General features: G+C 38.8%; 1 protein-coding gene and 1 long non-coding RNA gene across 3 annotated transcripts in view; one reads left to right on the plus strand and one right to left on the minus strand.

The window, feature by feature from the left end:
- Window positions 1-25,868, plus strand: part of RASSF8 (Ras association domain family member 8) — a 121,237-nt gene that overhangs the window by 44,259 nt on the left and 51,110 nt on the right. The window lies entirely within an intron of this gene.
- On the minus strand, window positions 10,015-12,657 carry LOC108523752 (uncharacterized). Its single transcript, XR_001883885.1, has 3 exons — window positions 12,388-12,657; window positions 12,110-12,231; window positions 10,015-10,665 (listed from the first exon to the last, which is right to left on the minus strand). It is a non-coding gene; the product is annotated as an uncharacterized LOC108523752 (long non-coding RNA).

Genomic DNA, 25,868 nt, shown 5'->3' on the forward strand with positions numbered 1-25,868 from the left:
CTTTTTTTTGAGACTGGGTTCTCTGTCACCCAGACTGGAATGCAGTGGCATTGTCACAGCTCACTGAAGCCTTGACCTCCTGGGCTCAAGTGATCCGCCTGCTTCAACCTATCAAGTAGCTGGGACTACAAGTGCATTTCACCACACCCAGCTAATTTTTAATGTTTTAAAAGTACATTCTACCATACCCAGCTAATTTTTAATTTTTTTTTTTTTTGTAGAAACAAGGTCTCACTATGTTGCCCAGGCTGGTGTCGAAATCCTGGGCTCAAGCAATCCACCTTCCTCAGCCTCCCGAAGAGGTGGGATAACAGGCCTATTTTTAATTTTTAAAAATTAAAAATTTTTATCCACTGTGCCCTGCCTATTAATAATTTTTATTCTTTAATATGAAATTAACCTTAGCTTACTATGTAACTTTTTTACTTTATGAACTTTTAAATTTTAACTTTTTGATTCTTTTGTAATAACACTTAGCTTAAAATACAAATACATTGTACAGCTGTGCAAATGTTTTATTTATATTCCTGTTCTGTAAGCTTTTTTCTATTTTTAAAATTATTTCTTTTCAAACTTTCTTGTTAAAAACTAAGACACAAACACACATTTTAGCCTAGGCCTACACAGGGTCAAGATTACCAATATCACTTTTCACCTCCACATCTTGTATTGGAAGGTCTTCAGGGGCCATAACACCCATAGAGCTGTCATCGCCTATGATAACAATGCCTTCTTCTGGAATATGTCCTGAAGGACCTGCCTGAGGTTTTTACAGTTAACTTAAAAAAAAAAAAAAAGGTAGAAATACCCTTTAAAGTATGGATTAAGGGTATAGTAAATACACAAACTGGAAACATAGTCATTTATTATCATTTTCAAATATTATGCATTGTACATAATTGTCAGTGCTGTTGTCTTCCAAGACTGGCAGTGCAATGAGTTTGCTTACACCAGCATCACCAGAGACACTTGAGTAATGAATGCATTGTACTGCAATGCTATGATGGCTACGCCATCACTAGGCCAATAGGAATTATTCGGATCCAGTGTAATCTAATGGGGCTATATGTGGTCCGTCATTGACTAAAACATTGTTATGCAGTGCATGACTGTATGACATAGTATATAATTACAATATATAACAAATAGAGTTGGTCGGGCACAGTGGCTCATGCCTGTAATCCCAGCACTTTGGAAGGCCAAGGCAGGTAGATCACCAGCCTGGCCAACATGGCAAAACCCTGTCTCTAGTAAAAATACAAAAATTAGCCGGGCATGGTGGCGGGCACGTATAATCCCAGCTAATTGGGAGGCTGAGGCAGGAGAATTGCTTGAACCGGCTGGGTGGAGGGTACAGTGAGCTGAGATTGCATCACTGCACTCCAGCCTGGGTGAAAGAGCGAAACTCAGTCTCAAAAACAAACGAAAACCAAATAGAGTTAATACCCGTATTATATAAAAAATTATTGGCCAGACACAGTGGTTCACGCCTGTAATCCCAGCACTTTGGGAGGCCAAGTCGGGTGGATCACGAGGTCAGGAGATTGAGACCGGCCTGACCAACATGGTGAAACCCCATCTCTACTAAAAATACAAAAAATTAACTGAGTGTGGTGGTGTGCACCTGTAATTTCAGCTACTCAGGAGGCTGAGGCAGGAGAATCACTTGAACCCTGGAGGTGGAGGTTGCAGTGAGCAGAGATCATGCCATTGTACTCCAGCCTGAGCAACAGAGCGAAACTCTGTCTCAAAAAAAAAATCAGTACCTAATTTAAAAAATTTATTTGTGACCCTTAGTGGACATTTTAAAAAAGAATACACATTGATGTAGGCTTAATGATTTGTTCATTTTTAATACTTAACAAAAAATATTTAGCACATTATATTATTGAAGATTCAAAAACATATACATGACACAAATATAAATAACCTATACATAAATGGAACTCATTCATTTAGAGTTGATTTTTATATATGGTGACAGATAGGGGTCCAGTTTCATTCATCTACACTTGGTTAATTTCCCAGCACCATATATTGAAGAGGGTGTCCTTTACCCGTGTATGTCCTTGTTGGCTTTGTCAAAGATTAGCTGGCTGCAAATATGTGGCTTTACTTCTGGGTTCTCTATTCTGTTCCATTGATCTGTGTGTCTGGTTTTATACCAGTACCATGCTGTTTTGGTTACTATGACTTTGTAGTATGTTTTGAAGTCAGTTAATGTGATGCCTTCAGCTTTGTTCTTTTTACTGAGGATTACTTTAGCTATTTAAGCTCTTCCTTGGTTACAGAAGAGTTTTAGGATTGTTTTTTCTAGTTCTGTGAAAAATGATGTTGGTGTTTCTATAGGGATTGCACTGACTCTGTAGATTGCTTTGGGCAGTATGGGCATTTTAATGATAATAATTCTTCCCATCCATGAGCATGGGATGTTTTTGTTTGGGTCATTCTCAGTTTTTATAGTTTTCCTCATAGAGATCTTTCACCTCCTTGGTTAAATTTATTTCTAGGTATTTTGTTTTCTTGCTATTGTACATGAGGTTTGGCTTCTTGATTTCTTCCTCAGTTCAATCATTATTGATGTGTAGAAACACTCTTTGTTTTTGTACAATGATTTTGTATCCTGTAACTTCATGAATCATTTATCAAGTCTGAAGAGTTTTTTGGTGGAGTCTTTAGGTTTTTCTAGATATAAGGTAATATCAGCAAATAAGGATAAGTTGGCTTCCCCTTTTGTAATTTTTTAATTTGTCCTTTTATTTCTTTTTTTCTTTTTTATTATTTTTTTGAGACAGAGTCTTGCTCTGTCATCCAGGCTAGAGTACAGTGGCACACTCAGCTTACTGCAGTCTCGGCCTCTGGGGCTCAAGCAATCCTCCTACCTCAGACTCCTGAGTATCTGGCACCACAGGGGTGTGCCACCACACCTGGCTAATTTTTGTATTTTTTGCAGAGATGGGGTTCTGCCATGTTACCCAGCTAGTCTTGAACTCCTGAGGTCAAGCTCTTCACCTGCCTTGGCCTCCCAAAGTGCTGGGATTACAGTTGTGAGCCACCATGCACACCCTTGGATGTATTTTATTTATTTCTCTTGCCTTATTTCTCTGGCTAGAACCTCCAGTATTATGTTGAATAGGAGTGGTGAAAGTAGGCATCCTTGTCTTGTTCCAGTTTTTGGGAGAAAATGCTTTCAATTTTCCTCATTTAGTATGATGTTAGTGTGGGTTTATAGTACATGACCATTATTAATTTTAGCATGTTGTATTATTGCAGATTCAAAAACATATACATGACACACATATAAATAACATATACATAAATGTAACTCATTCATCTGTAGTTGATTTTTATATATGGTGACAGGGATCCAGTTTCATTCATCTACATTCAGCTATTTAATTTCTCAGCACCATATATTGAAGAGTGTGTCCTTTCCCCATGTATGGTGTGTTCCTTCTGTGCCTAGTTTGTTGATGTTTTTATCGTGAAGGGATATTAAATTTTATCAAATGCTGTTTCTGTGTCTATTGAGATGATCATATGGTTTTTATCCTTGATTCTGTTTAGGTGATGTATTACATTTGTTGATTTGCATATGTTGAACCATCGTTGCATGCCTGATATAAAACCCATTTGATCATAATGGATTATCTTTTTGATGTGCTGTTGAGTTCAGTGGGCTCATGTGTAGTTGAGGATTTTCGCATCTGTGTTCATTAGGGATATTGCAGACCTCTGTAATTCCCAGTTTTGGCAGTGGGAGAAGTAAGATAAGAATGCGCATACAGTGCGACTAGAAGGCAGACTATTATGCAGCCAATAAAAGAGTTTATCTACCTGCTTATCTATAGATTTTTTAAACTCTTCAATGAAATGTAAAAATGATAACCTGAAAAGTGACATTATCAGGACATAATATATTATAACCTTTAAAAAAAGAAACAAAAACTGTTGGGCGCGGTGGCTCATGCCTGTAATCCCAACACTTTGGGAGGCCGAGGCGAGCGGATCACTTGAGGTCAGGAGTTCGAGACCAGCCTGACCAACATAGAGAAATCCCGTCTCTACTAAAAAATACGTAATTAGCCGGGCGTCGTGGCTCATACCTCTAATCCCAGCTACTCGGGAGGCTGAGGCAGGAGAATCACTTGAACCTGGGAGGCAGAGGTTGTGGTGAACCAAGATCGTGCCATTGCACTCCAGCCTGGGCAATAAGAGTGAAACTCAGTCTCAAAAAAAAATAAAATAAAATAAAATAAAACTGTATGGGGGGATAAAAACCTAGGAGAAAACATACTACAGTGTTAATGATGATTTTCTCCAAGTGGTAGAACTATAGGAAAATAATTACTGTGTTTATTTATTTATTTATTTATTTATTTATTTATTTATTTATTTTTTGAGACCGAGTCTTGCTCTGCCGCCCAGGCTGGAGTACAGTGGCCGGATCTCAGCTCACTGGAAGCTCCGCCTCCCGCCTCCCGGGTTCACGCCATTCTCCTGCCTCAGCCTCCCAAGTAGCTGGGACTACAGGCGCCCGCCACGTCGCCCGGCTAGTTTTTTGTATTTTAGTAGAGACGGGGTTTCACCATGTTAGCCAGGATCGTCTCGATCTCCTGACCTCGTGATCCGCCAGTCTCGGCCTCCCAAAGTGCTGGGATTACAGGCTTGAGCCACCGCGCCCGGCCCTGTGTTCATTTAAAACACAGATTATGTAAAGCAAGTATGTACCATATTAATAATCAGACATTTTAATACAGATTATATTTAAAAAAAATCTAAATGTTGACCTGATGTCTGTGATTTCATTATATGCCTTTAAAAATACATATATATTTACAGTAAAAAATACATTTTCCATTAGGATAAATGTATCAAGGGGCCAGGTGTGGTAGCTCAGGCATGTAATCCTAGCACTTTAGGAGGCTGAGGTGAGAGGATCACTTGAGCCCAGGAGTTTGAGACCACCCTGGGCAACATGACAAAACCCTCCCTCTACAAAAAATACAAAAATTAGCCAGGTGTGGTGGTGTATGCCTGTAGTCCCAGCTACTGGGGAGGCTAGGATGAAAGGATTGCTTGAGCCTGGGAGGTCAAGGCTGCAGTGAGCTGTGATTGCACCTCTGCACTCAAGACTGGGTGACAGACTGAAACCCTGTCTCAAACGTAAAAACAAAACTTCTTGAGCCTGGACTATACACAGAATTGAATAACAAGGGGCATGTCACAGTCTCTAGGCAGGGCTGAATATACTGAACTCCTGAGCTCAGTATATTAATTATTATTAAATTATTAATGAATGATTTGACTGAGATGTATGCCTACATTATCAGTATCATGCTTCCTGGAGGTGTGGTGCTCAGCATCTCTGGGAATGAGAAAGAGCAGTGTGTTCCTGTCTTAGTCTGCAGTTGACCCTTGCACGCAACATGGAGGTTAGGGAGTACCAGTCTCCTATGGAGTCAGAACTCTGCATATAACTCTTGACTACCCCAGAACTTAACTACTGATAGCCTATTGTTGACCAGAAGGCTTACCAATAACATACACAGTCAATTAACACATATGGTATGGTATATGTATTATATAGTGTATTTGTACAATAAAGTAAGAGAAAAGACAGTGTTATTAGGAAAATCATAAGGAAGAGAAAATGTATTTACTATACAGTAAGTGGAAGTAGATCATCAGAAAGGTCTTCATGTTGAGTAGGCTGAGGAAGAGGAGGAGGAGGAAGGGGAGCTCTTCTGACATGACATGTCTGGTACCTTCTACTTTTCTGAAATTCTGGAAAGTAGGTTTTTAGCACAATCAGAGTATGAGTCATTGTATAAATTGTTTATTGAAAAAAAGTAATACAATAAGTGAAAGGTATAAAATGAGGTGGTTCATACTTACAATCCCAGCACTTTGGGAGGCCAAGGCAGAAGGATCATCTGAGGTCGTGGGTTTGAGGCCAGTCTGGGAAATAAAGGGAGACCTTGTCTTTACAAAGTTAAAAAAAAATGAAAGTTATGAAATGAAAATAAGATTTCCTTTTTTCTCATTGTTTTTCCTCTATCCAAAGGTAATCATTATTAGCAGTTTCTTGGTTTTCTCTGCAGAAAAAGAAATGTGTACATATAGCATGTGTATTTATGTCTTTTTAGATTTTTACGGATGGGATGTGTGTGTGTGTGTGTGTGTTACACTAGGTTTTTGTTTTGTTTTGTTTTACAGATTAATTTGTTTAATTGCCACATTAATCTTAAAGGCAGATATGATTACTAGATTGCAGATTGAATTAGTGAGAGTTTGGTGACCATTTATTATTGGTTTGCATTCTTTAATTTGGCTGAGTTTGTAAAAATGGGGTCAGTGTGTAATTACCTGATAGGTGTGAGACTGTGACTGATTCTACTCTTCATTGCACCGGTGACTGTCATCTTACTCAAGTCATTCTCTGTGACCTGGTTTTAATACCTGGATATTGAGACTGTGTCTATATTAACCTGAACGCAGTAGAGAAAATGTAAAAATAAGACAAGGTTAGAATATAAAATCTTTTTTTTGTTTGTTTGTTTTTAAGCTCTACTAAGGTAATTTTGCAAAGACTATTTGTTTTCTCTAAAGTGAGCTTTGTGAAAGTTATAATATTAGAATAAGATGAAATCCATTGTTTCTGCCTTTGAAGAACATACAGTCTCACCATGTTAAGGTTGATATCAGATGGGAAAAAGACAGCTTTTATTGCCACATAATACCATATTATATCAGCTAATGCCCTGTCTCTGTCTCCCCTACTTTCTTTTACTTTCTCCCAGACTTCAGCTAGGCTATACTTGCTCCTTAGAAATTTTAGGAAAACTTGTCTTGAACCTCCAATTTCAATACTTGTGACAGTTTCCCTGTGATCTTCCTTCTTTATCAGTTGAATGGCTTTTCATCTGTCTTTGTCATCTACTTCAATGTGTAGTCTTCGGTTTTGCCCTTTAAAGCTTTAAACGTTAAACCTTTCTCTTCCATTGGTTTTTATTAAAAGACAAATATGGGTGCATATGTGCACAGACACACACTCTCTCTCTCACACACACACACACACACACACACACACACACCCTGCTTAGTAGACCTATCAAAGACCCAGGAGTTAGAAAAAAGATACTCATATTGTAGGAAGGGCAACCTTAATTTCTTCTTGGTCCCTGGCTTCATCCTTATCTCTCATCTTTTCTTCTTCCCATCCCTTCAGGATGTCCCAAGGAACTGTGTCTGTGTTCTGTAGTTTCAGAAATTGCCATATATCATCTGGAATGATTAATCTGGATGCAAGTCAGCTTCTCATGTTAATTAATTGTGTGTCCTTGAGTACTTGGTTTCTCTAAGATCTCTTTTAGGTCTCTAAGACCTCCAGTCTCCTTACTTGAATATTGGATATAATGATATCTGCTTTAGTAGATGTTTGAAGATTAAATTATATATGTAAAGGGCTTAGCATGTAAACAATTCAGTGAATGATTACTGTCATCCTTTTTATTAAAATAGCACTGTTTTTCCCAAATGCTTGTCTCGCTGTAGACATGGACTACATATATGTTTATATAAGTGGACTTTCAGTCTTTTATACTTAGGGGTAGTTGTTTAAACCGGACACTTTGGAGAGTGAACCAGGGCACTATTGGTAATTACACCAGAATAACAGTTTAAACCATTGCTGTTCCAGGTGAACCAGGATCCGTAGTCACTCTAGCTATACGCCTTGTTTCTGACTCATGGTGCATGCTCAGAGAACAAGGGCCCTTGTCCATTGAGTGGGACAGTGTGGGAATAGTGGAACATGGGAAAAACGAGGTCACATTCATTTTTCTTGGCTTTAGTTCTTACTCATTAAAATTGAGTTTAACAATACTTAGTTCATTTTGGGTTGCTATAGAGGAATACCCGAGACTAGGTAATTTGTAAAGAAAAAAGGTTTATTTGGCTTACAATTCTGATGTCTCAAAAAGTTCAAGATTGGGCATCTGGTGAGGGCCTCAGGCTGCTTCCACTCATGGTGGAAAGTGAAGGGGAGCCAGTGTGTGCAGAGATCACATGGGGAGAGAGGAAATACTTTGGGGGGTGGCAAGTGAGGGGTTGGCCGGAGGGAGGAGGTGCCAGGCTCTTTTCAGCAACCAGCTCTGGCAGAGTTCATAGTGAGAACTCACTCACCATCAGGGGAGGGCATTAATCTATTTATGAAGAATCCACCCCCATGACCCTGACACCTCCCACTAGGCCCCACCTCCCAACACTGCCACACTGGGGATCAAATTTCAACATACCACCAGACTGGAGGAAGTAATAGACCTCAAAGTTTGGATCTTTTGTAAAAGGAACAAAGCCTTTTCACCATTATCTTTCATAGTTGTTCTAACTAGCGAATCTGTCACTCATACCTGGCATTACCTAGACTTTAGGCTTACAGCATCTAGTGGAAGGACAGGTAGGTAGTAAGTGGTAATAGTCATGTTGTATATATTGCAAGAGCAGAGTGAAGAAGGTGCCTGGGAGCGCGGAAGGAGCTCCTTCAACTGCAGAGGTTAAGGAGGGCTTCTTGTTTGATGTCAGTGTAGCTGAGTTTGTAGAGGTGAGTGGGTCTTTAGAGAGGCCTACTTTCACAGGAAGTAGCCTCCGCAAAGCCCAGAAAGGAACAGGGGCATAGTGTGTTTGGGGAAAAGCAAGTACAGCCGAGTGTGGGCAGGGGATGGCTGACTTAAAAGCAGCATTCTTACTGTAGTTTAATAGAAACAGCCTTTTAGTGGCACTGGGCCATATGGTAATTGAAAGGATCACAATTATTTATATAAGTACATAAAGTTCTAGTTGGAGGATAAGCAGAAGTATTAACAATTTGGAGTAACCTAAACCTCACATCTGTGTAAGTAGAAAGTTACATTTTTTATTCCTGATCATTTCTTTATCATCTCAAGACTTTAAATATTTAATACATCCTCATTCTTCAAAAGGATATTACTTTAAAATGTTCTCACACCGGGCGCGGTGGCTTACTCCTGTAATCCCAGCACTTTGGGAGGCCAAGGCGGGCAGATCACGAGGTCAGGAGATCGAGACCATCCTGGCTAACACGGTGAAACCCCGTCTCTACTAAAATACAAAAAATTAGCCGGGCGTGGTGGCGGGCGCCTGTAGTCCCAGCTACTCGGGAGGCTGAGGCAGGAGAATGGCATGAATCCGGGAGACAGGGTTTGCAGTGAGGGGAGATAGCCATTAGACTCCAGCCTGTGCAACAGAGCAAGACTCCATCTCAAAAATAAAATAAATAAAATAAAATAATTCTCACTTAAATGTTAGATATAGATAGATATTAGAAGCTATACTGTTTCCAGCCAGTTGACATAATGTTGTTCCATCCCCTTTAGCATGTTCTCCTGTGAGCTGCTATAGCTACTAGATAATTTTACTGTGTAAATTCTTTGCAAATTTGCCTTATTGGAGTGGGAATTATGTAAGGGATACAGTGATTAAAGATCACATTATTTTTGGTACAACAAATAATGCTTTCAGAAAAACAGGCTGATATTGTCATTTCTATTCCATTTTGCTCCAGAGGATCGTTTGAGTGTATACTCTAAATCTTTCTTATGTTAAGAAGTAAAAATGCAGTGATTTTTACATTAATAACAGTAATTTCTTATAGTAATATTTGTGTTCTAATTTGAACATAAAATAATGTCATATGGGTGGCTTGACCTCAGCTCTCTAGTACCATAGTGTCTGCTTCTGTTTGTGTTTTCTGTGTGCTGTACGAGGCATATTGCAAGCATCTGCATAGAATCTTAATTTTCTTTTTTACTTGGAAGGTACTTTGGAGATTCAGATTTGAGGCATAGAATCTTAATTTTCTTTTTCACTTGGAAGGTACTTTGGAGATTCGGATTTGAAGTTAGAGGAATCAAGACACAGAGACTGATATGCTCCCTCTAGCCTTCCCTTCTAGGTCATGTCACTCGTTTATTCATCTTGGTGGTCCTGGTGCATAGCCAGTAGATAAAGCTCTGCCAAATGAGCAGCTATATCTGTATATTCACAGAGCCTGAATTACAACCCAGCTCTTTTGACTTCCAAATCAGTCCAGTGTTTTTTCTTGCACACTGGTTCCCCATCTTTTTTCTTACCACAAAATGGATTTCTGTAGCAGCATTCCCAAGTTTCAAGTTATAGGATGCTTAGCTGCCATCTATCACAACACCATCCTTTTCTCACAAGAAATCCAAACTCATCGACGTGTTAGGATAAGGACTATCTGGGCTGAGAACCAATGGATATATGAGGATATTCTTGAATAAATTTTAATTCCACACTCAAGATGGAATTTTGTGCTTTTCAGTATGTCGTTAACACTTCTACTGATCAAACTGTAGAATAAAGCTATACCTACAGGAGCGTAGACCTTATTTCTAAGTAGTGTTTCTAAGCAGGAGTGATTCTGCCATCAGGGCTGTTTGGGAAATTGGTGAGGGAATTTTTGGTTGTTGCAATGATAGGAAGGCTGTTGCTGGCATTTAGTGGATGGGTGGTGGTGGAGATGCCAGGCATCCTGCAGTGCATAGGACTGTTCCACATAACGACTTCCAAATGACCCACGTTGGTATTTCCAAGTTATGAGACTGGATGAGATCCCCAAGGCTGTGGATAGAAATGGAGAAGAGGAGAGGACTAATGATTGATACCTGGGATATTCAAATATTAAAAATTCCTAGAGCAGAGGAGACTGAGAAGGAACCCCAGTAAAGCAGGGGGAAAACCAAGAAAAAGTGCTGTGTCCTGGAAGACAGTGAAGAAAGTAGATCAGGAGGAAGGAGTGACAAACTGACCCTTATATTTAGCAAGGTGAAGGTGATTAGTGACCTCGATAAGAGTAGTTTGATTAGATGGTAGGTGTAAAAGCATGGCAGGAATGAGCTTGATAGAGAATGGAAGGTGAGAAAATGAAAGCAAGTGTAGACAATTCTTGAAAGGAGTTCTGCTGCAAAAGGGAATATCATCAGTGGGTGGAGAGGGATCAGAAGAAGACTGTTTCATTTAAGATGGGTAAAATAGCCACGTATTTATTCTTTGTTCAAAAAGAAAAACTGATGGAGAGAGTGGTGGTCCTTGGGTGAGGGTGAGGGGTTGGCATCCTGATGCCCACAGGGTCCTGTGCCTGCAATAGTACTGGTGTCCAGGCCCCCTGCGTGCCATGCCCCAGGAATAGCTAATGAATGCCTAATCCATTCTGAGGCCTTGGGGCCAGAAGGTGTCCTTACTCTCCACCATTTGTTCCTCTTTCATGTAGGAGAGTTGGTCAGGCACCAGCAAAGCATTTGAGTTTTAAGTCAAATTAAATTAGAAAGGAGGGTAGAACCAATGGCTTTTTCTCCATAGGCAATGACTTGAGAGCAGCTGAAGTTTTTCTTTCTTGTCCCCTGGGACCATCTTTACCAAGATGGCACAGAGCCTGTAGAATAAAGCAAGTGAGTCATGCAGGAGGGCACGAAGCAGAAGGAGGCATCGCTCAGGGTCATGCAGGCACAGCGCTAGCACGTGAGAGCGGAACTCCCATACATTTGTGCCCCAGCTGCCTGACCTGCCCCTCCTGATTACCCCGGCCCTGGGGATGGCACTGTGGTTTAAGGGAAACAGTAGGAAAGCTCTTTCCCTAATTATCTCTTCTCATATTACCAACTGGAGATTAATTGATTATGCTTTAGTTTAAGCGTATTTCCTTTCCCTCTTTATATTTGACTTCAGCCACTTTAAGGAATAAGAGGAGGGCGTGGTGAGGAGGGAAAGGAATGCTTCTGGGCTGAACAATTCTATTGTTGGTGATAGGAGAGGGCAGGGAAGAATTGATTCTGGGCCTTTACACAACCAAGGGACAACGTGAGAGACTTCCGTATACCTAAGATGCAGGCGAGCGGGAACTGGGGGATAGAAAGGAGATAAAAGAGGGTCAATCCTGGTCAAAAAGACCAGAAAAAAAACAGCTCCTCTCCACCTAAGTACCCTTGTCGTTTTTAAGTGTTGTAAGGGCCCTCATACCATTTTGTCTTTCCTTCCTTGGAATCCAAAAGTGATAGGTATCACTCACCTTGTTAATCCCAGGGTTCTGCCCAGTGCAGATCTAAGAGCGGTCTCCTGAGGCCATCTGAGGAATTGTCCATCTTTGTACCTTAGAAACCAAAGGAACCCTTACAGGAACATCCACAGCATCTGGAAAATAATTCTCGAGGCGTAAGTTTATGTTGCAGTTTCTTTGGGATGAGGCCTGCTGCTATTTTGGTTTGTGTTAGCCCCAGTTATGCCTAAGAACTGAGTCAGTCATGTGTTCATGGAAAGAAATCCCCATTGAAAATAGTAGGTACTTACTGTAGCCAGGATTGCATAATCAGTCCTCTTTAAGAATTTCCTCAGAACTTGCTTTCCAAAAAGATTAGCCAGATGTTTCCCAGAACTTTCCTCTTCCTGATGAGCAACATTATTTTTGATAGTGGTAGATTACTCTTCTAAGCCTTGCTTGCTCCCTGCCTCCAGTCCCAAAAACACCTGAGTCAAGTAATTATGATAACTTGACATTATTAATTATTTGAGACTGAGTGCTGTGGTTTGAATGTTTGTGTATCGCCCCCGTCCCCCCCTCCAAATTCATATGTTGAAACCTAATCACCAATGTGATGGTGTTAGGAGTTGTGACCTTTGGGAGGTGATTAGGTCATGGGGAGTCATGAAAGTAGGGCCATCATAAATGGGATTAGTGCCTTCATAAAAGAGACCCCAGAGAGCTATACTGCCCCTTCCACCATGGGAGGGCACAGCTAGAAGGCACCATCACCATCAGCAAACCAGAAAATAGGCCCTCACCCGATGCTGAGTCTGACAGTGGCTTGACCTTGGACTTTCCAGCTTCCAGAACAGTGAGAAGAAAATTTGTGGTGTTTATAAGCCACCCAGTTTATGGTATTTTATTATATCAGCCCAAAGGGACTAAGACATTGACTCGTGAACTTCGGTTTAAATCTAGTGTCTTTAAAGCTTTCTTATTTTGTGCATATCGTACCTATGATATATGTATAACATATCCATGGCATGTAGTAGGCCTGTCGTAAATGTTTTTTGAAACAGTTAGGTACAATGTATGTTGTTTTTCTTTATCTTATTAGGCAGTAGAGTATGTTAGTTAAAGTTCTGAATTGAAATCTTGGTTTTTCCTCTAATGAAGTGTGTGATCTTGGGCAAGTTTTATAACTGCTCTGTGCTGAGTTCCTCTTCTGAAAAGCAGAAACAATAATAATGATACCTACCTTATAAGATTATTATGAGACTTAAATAAATTGATACATTCAAAGCACTTAGAACATCTCCTGGCATCTACTAAGAATTTAACAGATATAACAAAAGCTCTCAGGCATTTAATATTTAAAAAGCGAGAAAACCAAATCTCCTCTTTTTCCTCAAATAGCAGTATAACTGGCAATGAATATTTGAGTGTTGGTTGTGTGAACTATCATTATTTAGCCTTTTTTCAGTGGCTATAAACAGCTTCCTGTGTTTCTGAAAAAGGAGGAAAAGACATCATCTCCTCATCCAGTCTCACACCAGTATGTCACTCGTGACACCTAAACATAACTATATCCATATATTATTTATATCATTGCTAATTATGTGAATTGAATTTTTAAAATATGTGGGCCTATGATTAGTATCGAGATTTGTTTTTTCTGGGCATGATGTTCCTTCCATGTAAGGCTTCTCTTCTTTCCTCTCCTCTCCTGTCCCCTCCCCTCCCCCTCCTCTCCCCTCCCCTCCCCTCCTCTCCCCTCTCCTTTCTTTTCTTTTCTTTTCTTTTCTTTTCTTTTCTTTTCTTTTCTTTTCTTTAGGGTCTCACTCTGTTGCCCAGGGTGGACTGCAGTGATGTGAACATAGCTCACTGGAGCCTCAAACTCCTAGGCTCCAACAGTCCTCTTGTCTCAGTCTCCCATGTAGTTGGGACCACAGGCCACCATGCCTAGGTAATTTTTTAATTATTTTTGTAAAGACGGAGTCTCACCTTGTTGCCCAGGCTGGTCTCGAACTGCTGGGCTGAAGCAATCCTCCTGCCTCGTCTTCCCAAAATGCTGGGACTGCAGGCATGAGCCACTGCACCTGGCCTCATGTGAGTTTTAAGAGCTGTGCCAGTTTGTTCTGTCTTCTTGCTCTGTTCCTACATTCAAATTTGTAGAATCAAAATAAAGGAGAGTATATCTCCCAGAATTAAAAACTGACCAGGTTTCCATGTAATTAGCAGCATGTTTTCCACAGGTTCCTTTGTTATTGGCAGTCCTGTCCAATAAAAAGGGCTGTATTCTCGCTGTGTGATGTGTCTGCAAGACTGCCCTGCCAGCTCTTTCTCATTTCTAGTAATCCAAGGCTAGTAATCTAGTAAACCCATAGGAAAATTTGGCTTCTCTAGTGATAGCCACCTGGTGGGACAGTACTTTAAAATTCATAAGACACTTTTAAATAGCTGAGTGTATTTTAATTGCTTACAGCAAACCAACAGAGATATTCTTATAGATGAAGAAATAAGCCTCCATGAGCTTAAGGGAGTTCAGGGTTATAGCTCAGGGTTACATGGTGCTGTGAACTCAAGTCTGCTGATTCTTTAAATCCTGTGTCCTTCCAGTTTTACTATTTTCCATCAAATTCACGCAGGCTCGGTAAAATCATAGTAATAACACCTGGAGTAGTAGCCAGGCCTCTTCTTTAGAAATCATAATCATGGAGTTATAATTCCAATAATATTACACAACTTGTTTGCTGTTGAAAACTTATTTTTCTAAACCCCATCTGAGTAAATGGCACATTTTTATGTTTTGTGGACAAAACTCAGAGCTGTAGTATTGGTTTGAGGATTATGAGAGTGTGGACCTTTGTTGCTTTGTGAAGTTGTGTTCTTGTGCCTTGCCTGAGCTGCCAGTGCCTCTGCACAGCAGGTATAGGCACAGCCGGCTGGTGCCATGTGCCCGGTGACTTGCCAAGTGGGCGCTCACTCGCTACAGCAGCAAACTTCAGCAAATGTGTTTTAACTAATAACGTTCATACTAGTGATGAAAACATATGTATGTGTTTCCTATGCCCGTGGCAGACATAATTAGTTGATCATGGTATGTGTTCATGCTGAGCCTGATCATCCTTTTAAGCATCACATTCTTGGCATCTATAGTCAGACACTGAAGCTTAGTAGGCAAAGTAGAACATATGTGCTGTCCTTGGCTCTAAGTGTGTCTGTGTTAACTTTCCCCCAATATGTTTTGGGAAATAATAAATAAGATAAATTATTGCTGTGTTTTATAGGAAGAGAAGACAGCATTTTTCTGTATGTCTTGATTGGTTTGGCCAATTGCACTTAATACAGGTCATTTTCATTTTTAATAGCATGTGAAAGTCTCCATGCCAAAATTTTTTCAGTTTGATTACTGATTCATAGTATGTATTTGTTTGAAAATTAATTTTCAAATAGATATTTGAATAAGAAACAAATTTTGACAATACGCATAGTTTTACCATGATGAAATTACATCTTTTTATGTAATTAGCAGAAACTGTGAAGTTTTCATTAAATTCTAATCATGGAACAAAATACTAATCCTTTAAGAATTGAGTTTAAAACTGTGATATGGTTGTAATTGTGGAAATAAAACTTGTTAAGTTTAGGATTATAGCTTTTGTTTATTTTGTCCTTTTTCCTTTGAAACCTTGCTAGTATTTCAGTTGAAAACAGCATTAAAAAAAATATTCCATACAGGCTGGGCATGGTGGCTCACGCCTGTAATCCTAGCACTTTGGGAGGCCAAGGTGGGAGGATCGCTTGAGCCCAGGAGTTTGAGACCAGCCTTGTCAACATGGCGAGACCCCGTCTCTACGAAAAAAAAATTAAAAAATTAGCCAGGCATCATGGTGCACACCTGTAGTCTCAGCTATTTGGGAGGCAGAGGTGGGAGGATCACTTTGGCCTGGGAAGTTGAGGCTTCAGTGAGCCGAGATCATGCCATTGAACTCCAGCCTGGGCAACAGAATGAGACCCCATCTCAAAAACAAAGTTCCATATAAGGTCAAAAGGTGTTTTAGGCTCTCTACTGATCCCTTGATAAAAGATGCCACACTTACTGCAAGATTATTGAGGAGCACTTTGTCATGGAGATCAGGGTTGGAATGTTTGAGCCAAAGACCGCAAAAACTGCCAATAATCAATATTATTCCTGCCTGCTGCTTAGCGTTTATGTTTCTAGAAAATGCTGTCTTCAGTTTTCTCCTCTGAAATCTGAGACACAGAGCTGAGAAATAGAAAATAATTTATGTCAAAATATTTTTCCATTGATAGGCTACCTGACAAGCAAAGAGGATTGAGGTGAAATTTAATCCAAATTAGTGTGTGAGGCCATGGAAAACTGCTTATATTTTGTGTTTGTCTTTAAAGTTAAGTAAGATCATACTTTTTTTTTTTTTTTTTGAGATGGAGTTTCGCTCCTTTTGCCCAGGCTGGAGTACAATGGCGTGATCTCTGCTCACTGCAACCTCTGCCTCCCGTGTAGCTGGGATTACAGGCGCCTGCCACCACACCTGGCTAATTTTTTGTGTTTTTAGTAGGGATGAGGTTTCACCATGTTGGCCAAGATGGTCTCGATCTCTTGACCTCGTGATCCACCTACCTCGGCCTTCCAAAGTGCTGGGATTACAGGCATGAGCCACTGCGCCTGGCCAAGATAATACTTTAAGTTACATAACTCATTTTGCAAAGAAGCAGAAATTATGCCTACTTATTTTTGTAGTGATGTTGTTAGAAGAAGAAAACAATACCTAAAGTTAGTGGACTTATCATTGTGCTGTAAGAAATGCTGATTTGGATGTGCTTTGGAAAAATAAATGAAATTAAAGAAAATAACTCATTAGTAATTTTTTTTTTCAGTTTTACTTTGCCTGTTCAGTGATACCATTTCTCTTTTTTGTTTATTGATAAGGTCCTAGCTGTGCATACTTAAAGAACAGAAGGCGGCACTTCTCTATAACTGTGATCACATGATCACAGACCCCACTAACTCTAACTAATGATTACTTTCAAGTGCTTGTGGCCAGTTGGAGTTTATAATTTGTTACCAAATCACTAATTATCTTTATTTTTAACCTGTATTTTGCCTGTCAAGCAGTCATAATCTCTAAAATTGGAGACTCAGAACCTTCAACTATGAAGAGTTTGTTTAACTAGAGGCAGGAAGAGCTGATTTTCCCTTGAAATGCATGGGAAATTCATTCATTTTTGTTTGTTTTAAACTTTTAAAACTCTGGAAGTTATTAAGGGCTGTTTTTTGTTGTTGTTGTTTGGTTGGTTGGTTGGTTTTTGTTTTGCTTCTGGATTATATAATGAATCTCCCAGGTTTTAAAGTCTAATAACCAGTGCTTTTGCTTTTGCTGTTTTTGCTTTGGTTATAGTGATCCTTTAAATAAAGAATTAGCTTCTCCTTTGGCCTGAGATTTTAAGATCCTCCCAATATTCTGTAACTATAGCCCTCATGTCCAGATTTTTTCTTGCCATGTTAACTTAATATGCACATTTTTGCTGTCTGTTCTAGAAGTTCACAATCTGGGATCTAGGGTACAGGAAGGGGAGTAATCTTTTTTGTTGATATTGTTATCTACATGTAAGAATCTGTACAAAAGAGCTTTATAAATTGCAAATTTTATATTGAGTGGCAAACTTTTTAGGTAATTCTAAGTATAAAATAAAAAATTTCAAAAAACCACAGACTTCCTTCAGAGTTTAAGTTGCTTATAAAATTATAGTTTGTTGGCAGTTATCCATATCAGTCCATTTCATAAGGTGTGAAAATATTTTTTTCTTACTCTTTTTCTTGCCTAATGTTACTTGATTTTCATCTCTCCTGTTGTATAGATGTTTATTTACGTGATTTTCTACTCACATTAACAAAACAGGATAGATAATGAAAATATCTCTGAAGCTCATTCATTGGTTGAGATCTTTTTCTTTTCATTTCTAGTGGTTTGTAAAATTGACCTAATTGTTTCATTTATCTGCTATGTACAAATTAGACAAGTATTTTTTTCCACAAATTTATTTGCTTCATGTTTTTAGTACTTTCCACTGGAATTTTTTCCCCTTATGCGTGAATAATATTAAATGAGGAAACATTCTTACTTGGTTTTCTTTGATTTTCATATGGGAGTAAAAGTTATTTAGCCATAAGTAAATAAAATATTTTACAAAAAAAAATTTGGTTGCTTTTGTGTTTATATCAGTATTATTAATTATAAGTAGGAATATTTATCCCAAGGTACACAAAGAAGAATTAGAAAACAGTGCTTTCTTTTGCACATTCATTTGCTAGAATCAGATATCAATCTTTGTCTAGTCAGGAGAGAGAAACTGCATGATAATTTGAATAGGGAAAGTTTAATATAAAAGACTATAAAGTTAGAGATTGGTAAGTAAGAGGTAAAGAGACTCTAAAGAATATAAGACTAGTAGATGTAATATTATATAATGTGAACTTGAGAGCTACTATTGCTAAGGCTGAGATAGAATGCCCAAAGAAGAGGCCCCCTGGGACTGAGATCCATATCGTGTTGGAGAAGGCCTGGCTCAGGCTCACTAGAAAGCAGGGAAGTCACCTTGTTGATGGAACCTACCAGCAATCCACCTTACTAGGGTGGTGTCTTGCAGGGGCACTCTACCAAAAACCCATCCAGGGTGAGTGTCGAGGGAACCTGCTGGTTGCTGCTGGCTCTTGTACACTGTAGGAGCTGGGCGCAGGAGAAACTGTATTTGCTGCAGGACCTGCACACTGGGGAAGCCCCCATGCCACAGGAGGACCCCAGAAAGCAAAAGCCGCTCCTCTTGCCCTTTCCCCTGTCTCACTAGTGCCCTCTCTTGACAAAACTGCACCTGGAGTGACTATCTAGGAAAAAGTATTTTAAGGGTCCAGATCTATTTTCATAAAACAAGCAGAAAGGTTGAAGTTGGAACAGAGGCAATCACTAGTAGCCCACACAACCCGAAAAATCTTTCATGGTGAAAAAACACTTTCCCTTTCCCATTGGCTATGACAGTTTGTGAGATTGCGTGATTTCATTTCTACTGAAATGTCTGTAAGAGTTATATGGATTGTTCGACACACTAATTTATTAACTTCTGTTAACATTTATTAATATTTTTCATTGGAGGGTATCTGTATTCTTGAGAGGGATCTTTGAGAATTTCTGTGTCACTATAAACGCCAGTTTTTGTTTACTTTTGAAAGGATTGCTTCATTTAATCATGTTTCTTAGCTATATCCATTAGAATATAAATTTAAATGCTACTATGCAAGTCATTTAAACTTGTGTGGCAAATTTAGCAAATTTGGAGCTGCCTATGAAGATTTTATTCTTAAAATATTTTTGAAATAGCTCTAAAACCTTGTTTTTTAGTCAAATGCTCTACCCCTGAGCTATACCCCCTAAAACCTTGTTTTTTAAATCAATTTTTTAAATTTAAAATTATTTACATTATATAACTAGACTGAAATTTTCTAACATGTTACTTTAACATTTTTTATTGACACATAAAATTCATGTACTAAAAAAACTAAACTAGCATTAGGAATTTTTATAAAACCAAATGTGGATCCCAGCATTAATAACCATAGAATGTGATTTTAATTTCTTAGGGGATGATAAAGTTGTAAGGAAACAACACTTACAACTTGGAATCACTGACCAGAAATTACATAGTTGCAAGAACCGGCAGAAAGGGGGTGTAGGTGACCCTATATTGTCTTGTACCCCATGCCACTCTCGGAGGAAAGAAGATGAATACTGGGTCAAACCAGGGATAATTACCTGCCCACCAGTGGAGTCATTACAATGAGGAAGTACTTTGGCAGATTTGATATGGCCCCAGACCCAGTGTCTGATGTTGGCCTCTTGGCAATCAGATAAGTTATTTAGAATAACTATTTCATGAGTGGCTTGAGTTGATGCATCCAAACTTGCCCAATAAGCTTTTCTCAAGAGCTGGACTAAATTCTGGTGAATCTGGTCCTCCCATACATCATGGCTAAGTGAGGTTATTGACTTCCACCTGGCTTGGTTCAGCCATAGTGGTGAAGTGGTGTGGTATGCTGTCGTTTAATCAAACAGGCATTTTGAGGAGGTCTTTTGGGTCATAGGTAGCATGGGGATGGATTGCACAAAGGTGACTGAGGAGTTAGTTGGCTCAGGTTATTATGGAGTGATCATAACTGTCTCTTAGAGTGTCTCCAGTATGAGCAGTACAGAATATACTCTATTGTGGTATATTCTTTCAAAATAATCTTAGTAATAACAAAAACATGTCACATGAGTTAAGTTTTGCTGATGATTGAGTTTAGGAATGCTGTTTTTAAAGACCATATGACTATAAAAGTAATATAGAAACACTTTCTAAAAGAGGAGTTCAAATATATTTTGAGAAGGAGCACACACACACAAAAAAAAGTATTTCCCAAATTGCCTGCCTTATTAGGTACAACACTCATCTGCATGCATGAAATTATATATTAAATAAAAATGTAGTATCATTACATTACAACGATTAATTCTTATAAATAACTTTGGTGCAACAAAATCTAAACTTTCTTATGGCTCCCAGAACAGACTAAATAACATAGATGTTCTTCAGGCACAGGCTTGTGTGGAAGTTCGGGCACACACACCGTGTGTGTGTGTGTGTGTGTGTGTGTGTGTGTAACTAAATTGACTTAAAAGAAATCTTGAAATTTAAAAGGATTCTTGGTTGTAGAAAAGATTTATTGTTTTGCAGAAGGGTACCATGTTATTTTTAAAAATTATTACTATTTTTTATTATGTCATATTGTAGCCCCAGTAGGAGTTATTTTCTTTTAAAGGAATGTTTGGATTAGGCAAAACATACTACTTAGATTTTAATGCCATATTTTAAACTATGACTTAGATAATTCTCTTATAAGGGGGAATTAATTATTCTGGATATTGATTGGTTGATAATGATTTTTAAACTGTGTTTCTCTGAGGTGCCTCAGAGCTACAGCTTAAAATTTGCAGCTTTATGGCATTTGTCTAGGATGTAACAGGAAGATAATGAATGTGCTAAGGATCACATTTGGTATATATCTCAAGTATATTCTTGTCACCTTATATGGCAAAATAGCGAATATTACTGTATATAGCAAAATAAATCCGTTAAAAATCTCGAGAAGAGGGACTTACCCAGCATTATTTTGGTGGGTCCTTAGAGTGGTAGAGGGAGTTTTTAAGACAGAAGATGATGAGGCAGTTGGACTGTGGAGGCATAGATTAGAGTGACATGGTCACAAGCTAAGGGAACACCTGAAGCCACCAAAAGCTTGAAGAACAAGGAAAGGATTACCTCCTGGAACCATTGGAGGGACCCTGGCCCAGCTGGCACTTTGATTTCAGCCCAGTGAAAGTGATTTTGAGCTTCTGGCCCCCAGAACTATGAGAGGAACATTTTGTTGTTTTATGTTCCCCCAGTTTGTAGTAATTTGCCACTGCATCTCCAGGGAACTACTGCACTTTGTAATGAAACAAATATAAAAATAGAGTGTAAATATAAAATAAAACCAACCGTAAGAGAAAAGATTTTACAAAGAGATAGAAACTTTTTTTAAAAAAGAATATTGTTTTCAGTGAGGGTGAAGAGGTAATGAGACATGAGCTGAACTATCTGCTGTGAAAGTGAAAAGTAAATTGGCAGTATGGAACAAGATTATGCAGCCATTGGAAATTATATTTAAACAATATTTAAGGTAAAAAAAAGACTAATTTTTAATACTAAGTGAAAACGACTTAAAATTTACTTACATTATGAACCAAATTTTAAGTATCTATTTCTAGGGAAAAAAGTGAAATAAAAAAATACAGTCTGTGAAGTTAATTTTCCTTTGTTTAAACCTTGCTTTTCCACTTAGCTGTGTGATCTGAGAAAATTTCTGAAGCTTTTGGGGCCTATGTTCTCATCTATAAGATGAGGAAAGTAAAACAACATGTGTATCTTACGAAGGACTAAATATATTAATATTTTCTAAGCACTCAGGACAATGCCTAACACTTTGTAAAGTTTTAATATTTGTTTTTTGTTTATCATAACTGTTGGAATAAAATGTAAAAATCCAGGAGAATTCTTTACTCCAATTACTTCAGAAAACTTTTCCTTCTTTCTGTACTTAAAATATACAAACTGGAGCTCCCCTTTGAAAATGGCAGCTTGAGAAGTTGCACAGACCTGCTCCACAGCAAAACAAACATAATTGGTAAAAACTATTTAAAAAAAAAAGTACTGGAAATTGTCCTACAGACACTCAACAAATGAAGAAACACATATTTAAGAAAATCTAAAACTTGGTCAGAGCAGTTAAGTCCTGCACTTGAACTATGACCCACTCTGTTATGGTTTGAATGTTTGTCCCCTGCAAAACTCAGGTTGAAGTTTAGTTGCCATTGCGACAGTATTAAGGTGAGACCTTTATGAGGTGATTAGGTCTTAAGGGCTCTACAGATCCCAATGAGGGGATACCATATTTCACTGGGAGAGCAAACTGCTAGCTTTTATCATCCCCTCCAGCTTTAAGTTACGGAGGCTAAACTCCTGGTGAGGATGCCAGTGTGGTCAGAGGTTCTCTTCCTCCACCCAGCCCCTACACATAGGGCAGAGTTTCTACCCCAGGTGTAGCAAGCCTAGAATACTGGGGCTCCAATCGCCCTCACCCCACCTTGCTTGTAAGGTGCAGGTCTGTGCAGCTTCTGAAGCTGCCATCACCTTGCTTGTAAGGGAGAGAAGTTCAACACTGAGAAAGGCAAGCCAAGAATATCAAAGACTACTACCCCTACCCAGCCCCCAGAGCAGTGGCTGAGAGATTTTGCCCACTGAGAGAAGCAGTCTGTAAGAACAGAGAACTCCAGAAACCCTCCCCAAAGGAATTGATTTTATTTGAAGCACAGTGTGGGGAAATTTAAGCCTAAGGATGCTTTCAGAAACAATGGAGGCTTTGGTGGTAAGCAAATAAGAACCGACCGCTAGCTTTTGAGAGCAGCAGGCTAAACATAGGCCAACTAGTTCTCAAAAGAGAATCAGAGATGGAGCTAAGAAGAGCCCTCCTTCTTGAGAGATCAGATCAAACCTCAAAGACTGGCCAAAGAACCCTACCCCCTGCAATTTATTTGGATGAGACTATGAAACAGTTTATACTCTAGAACATTGTCGAAAACAATAGAGCTGGCAATTCCTTGAGTTACACAGCTGAGCGGGATACCAAATGAGGCAAAAGAGAGATGAGGGAAAGAGACAGAGAGTCCTGCTAACCTGACACTGTCATTCCTGGTAACTGTGTGCATGCCCAACACTGACCCTCTGAGGAGTAGCACCAAAGGCTTCATGCTGCAGGAGAAATAGACTTCCCAAAATTGTCAAATTACTCAACAAATAAGCAACAAAGACAAGCCCAGAAAGGTATCTTCAGTTGATTCAATATATTACCTAAAATGTCCAGGTTTGAGCAAAAAACTGACATGTGCAAAGAACCAGGAAAGTGTGCCCCATAAACAAGAAAAACAGTAACAGCAAATTATGAAAGTACCCAGATGTGAAATTCAACAGAAAAACTTAAAGGGCAGAGGAAACCACGCTTACAGAAGTAAAGGAAGGTGTGATACACTGCCTCATCAAATTGAGAATATTGGTAAAGAGATAGAAATTATTTTAAAATTATAAAAAAGAACCAAATAGGAATTCTAGAGTAAAAAGTATTATAATTAAAAAAATTTACTAAAGGGGCTCCACAGTAGATTTCTTTCTTTCTTTTTTTTTTTTTTTTTTGAGACGAAGTTTTATGCTCGTGTTGCCCAGGCTGGAGTGCAATGGCGCGATCTCAGCTCACCGCAACCTCCGCCTGCCAGGTTCAAGCAATTCTCCTGCCTCAGCCTCCTGAGTAGCTGGGATTACAGGCTTGTGCCTTCACATGTCTATAATTTTGTATTTTTAGTAGAAACGGGGTTTCTGCATATTGGTCAGGCTGGTCTCAAACTCCCGACCTGAGGTGATCACCCACCTCGGCCTCCCAAATTGCTGGGATTACAGGCGTGAGTCACTGCGCCCAGCCAGTAGATTTCAACTGGCAGAAGAAATAACTAATGAGCCTGAAGATAGATCAGTAGAGATTATGCAATTCAAAAAATAGAAAAAGCAAAGATGTAAAATGAAGATAGCCTCAGAGAAAAATATGGACATCATTAAGGGCCCTGACCTATGTAATGGGAGTACTAGAAGGAGAGAGGGAAGAAAAAGGAATTAAAAAACTTAAAGATGTAGCTAAAACTTCTGTGATTTGATAGAAAACATTAAACACTCAAAAAACTCAACAATTTCCAAGTAAGATAAACACAAAGAGACACATCATAGTAAAAATGCTGAAAGATAAAGAGAAAATCTTAAAAAGCAGCAATAGGAAAAGTGATATTACTTAAAAGGAAGCATTAACATTAATAGCTGATTTCTCATCAGATACAATGAAAATCAGAAGTCAGTGAGTGGGATGACTTTCAAAAAACTAAAAAAGAATTTTTAACTAAGAATTTTATGCAAAATGAACACATTGCCAGATCAACTAAACTTGAATTTAACAGACGCATCTTAACAAGAAATACGAAAGGAAGTTCTTTGGGATAAAAGCAAGTAACTCCAGACAGTAATCTGAGTCCGCATTTAAGAAAAAAAAAATAGGAAAGCTAATTAGTTAATTACGAAAGATAGTATAGATGCATGTTTGTTCCTTTTTCATTCTAGTAACTGATTTTAAAAGAAATTATTTAAAAGTATAGATAAAATTGTTGAGTTTTCAAAAGATGGAAATGTAATATATTTCATAATGCCAACACAAAGGAGATGATAGGTGATGCAAAGATGTATTGGAATAAGGAAATTATACCACATGATAAATTCACAGGAAGAAATGAAGAGAACGAAGCATGGTAAATAAGATTAACATGGCAAATTCTCTCTATCTGCCTGCCATTCTTACTTACCTCAGCTCATTTAATAGTCAAATAATTCTACAAAGTTGTATGTGTAATGGTTTATTTGGGGGTTTATAAGGCACATAGATATTGTCTTACATAGTATTTATCACAATAAAGACACAAAAAGTGGGAAGAGGAAATACTTGTACTGGAGTAACAATTCTTTATTTTCTTTTTTTAAATTTTGAATTGAGATGAGGTTTTGCTCTGTTGCCCAGGCTGATTTTGAACTCCTGGCCTCAAGCAATCTTCCCACCCCAGCCTCCCCACATGCTAGGATTACAGGCATGAGCCACCACACCCAGCCTGAAGTAACATTTCTATATCTCATTGGAATAAAGATCTCCTCACAAAAAAAGTCTGTGTCCAAATGGCTTCACTGGCAAATTCTGCCAAACATTTTAGCAAGAGTTAATACCAATTCTTCATGAACTCTTCCAAAATAGGATCAAAATGTCAGCTCATTCTGTGAGGCCAGAATTACCCTGATACTGAGACCAGACAAAACTTTACAAGAAAACTACACAGCAATATTTTAATAAATATAGATGCAAAATTCTCAAAAAAACACTTGCAAATTAAATTTAGCAGCATATAAAATGACCGTACACTGGAACCAAGTGGGATTTTTCCTAGGAATGCAAGGTTTGGTTAAACGTATAAAAAGTCAATTCAGGCTGGGCGCGGTGGCTCACTTAATCCCAGCACTTTGGGAGGCCGAGGTGGGTGAATCACGAGGTCAGGAGATCGAGACCATCCTGGCTAAC

This window comes from Rhinopithecus bieti, unplaced genomic scaffold, assembly GCF_001698545.2.
Source record: "Rhinopithecus bieti isolate Rb0 unplaced genomic scaffold, ASM169854v2 scaffold_72161, whole genome shotgun sequence".
NCBI classification, from domain to species: Eukaryota; Metazoa; Chordata; class Mammalia; order Primates; family Cercopithecidae; genus Rhinopithecus; species Rhinopithecus bieti.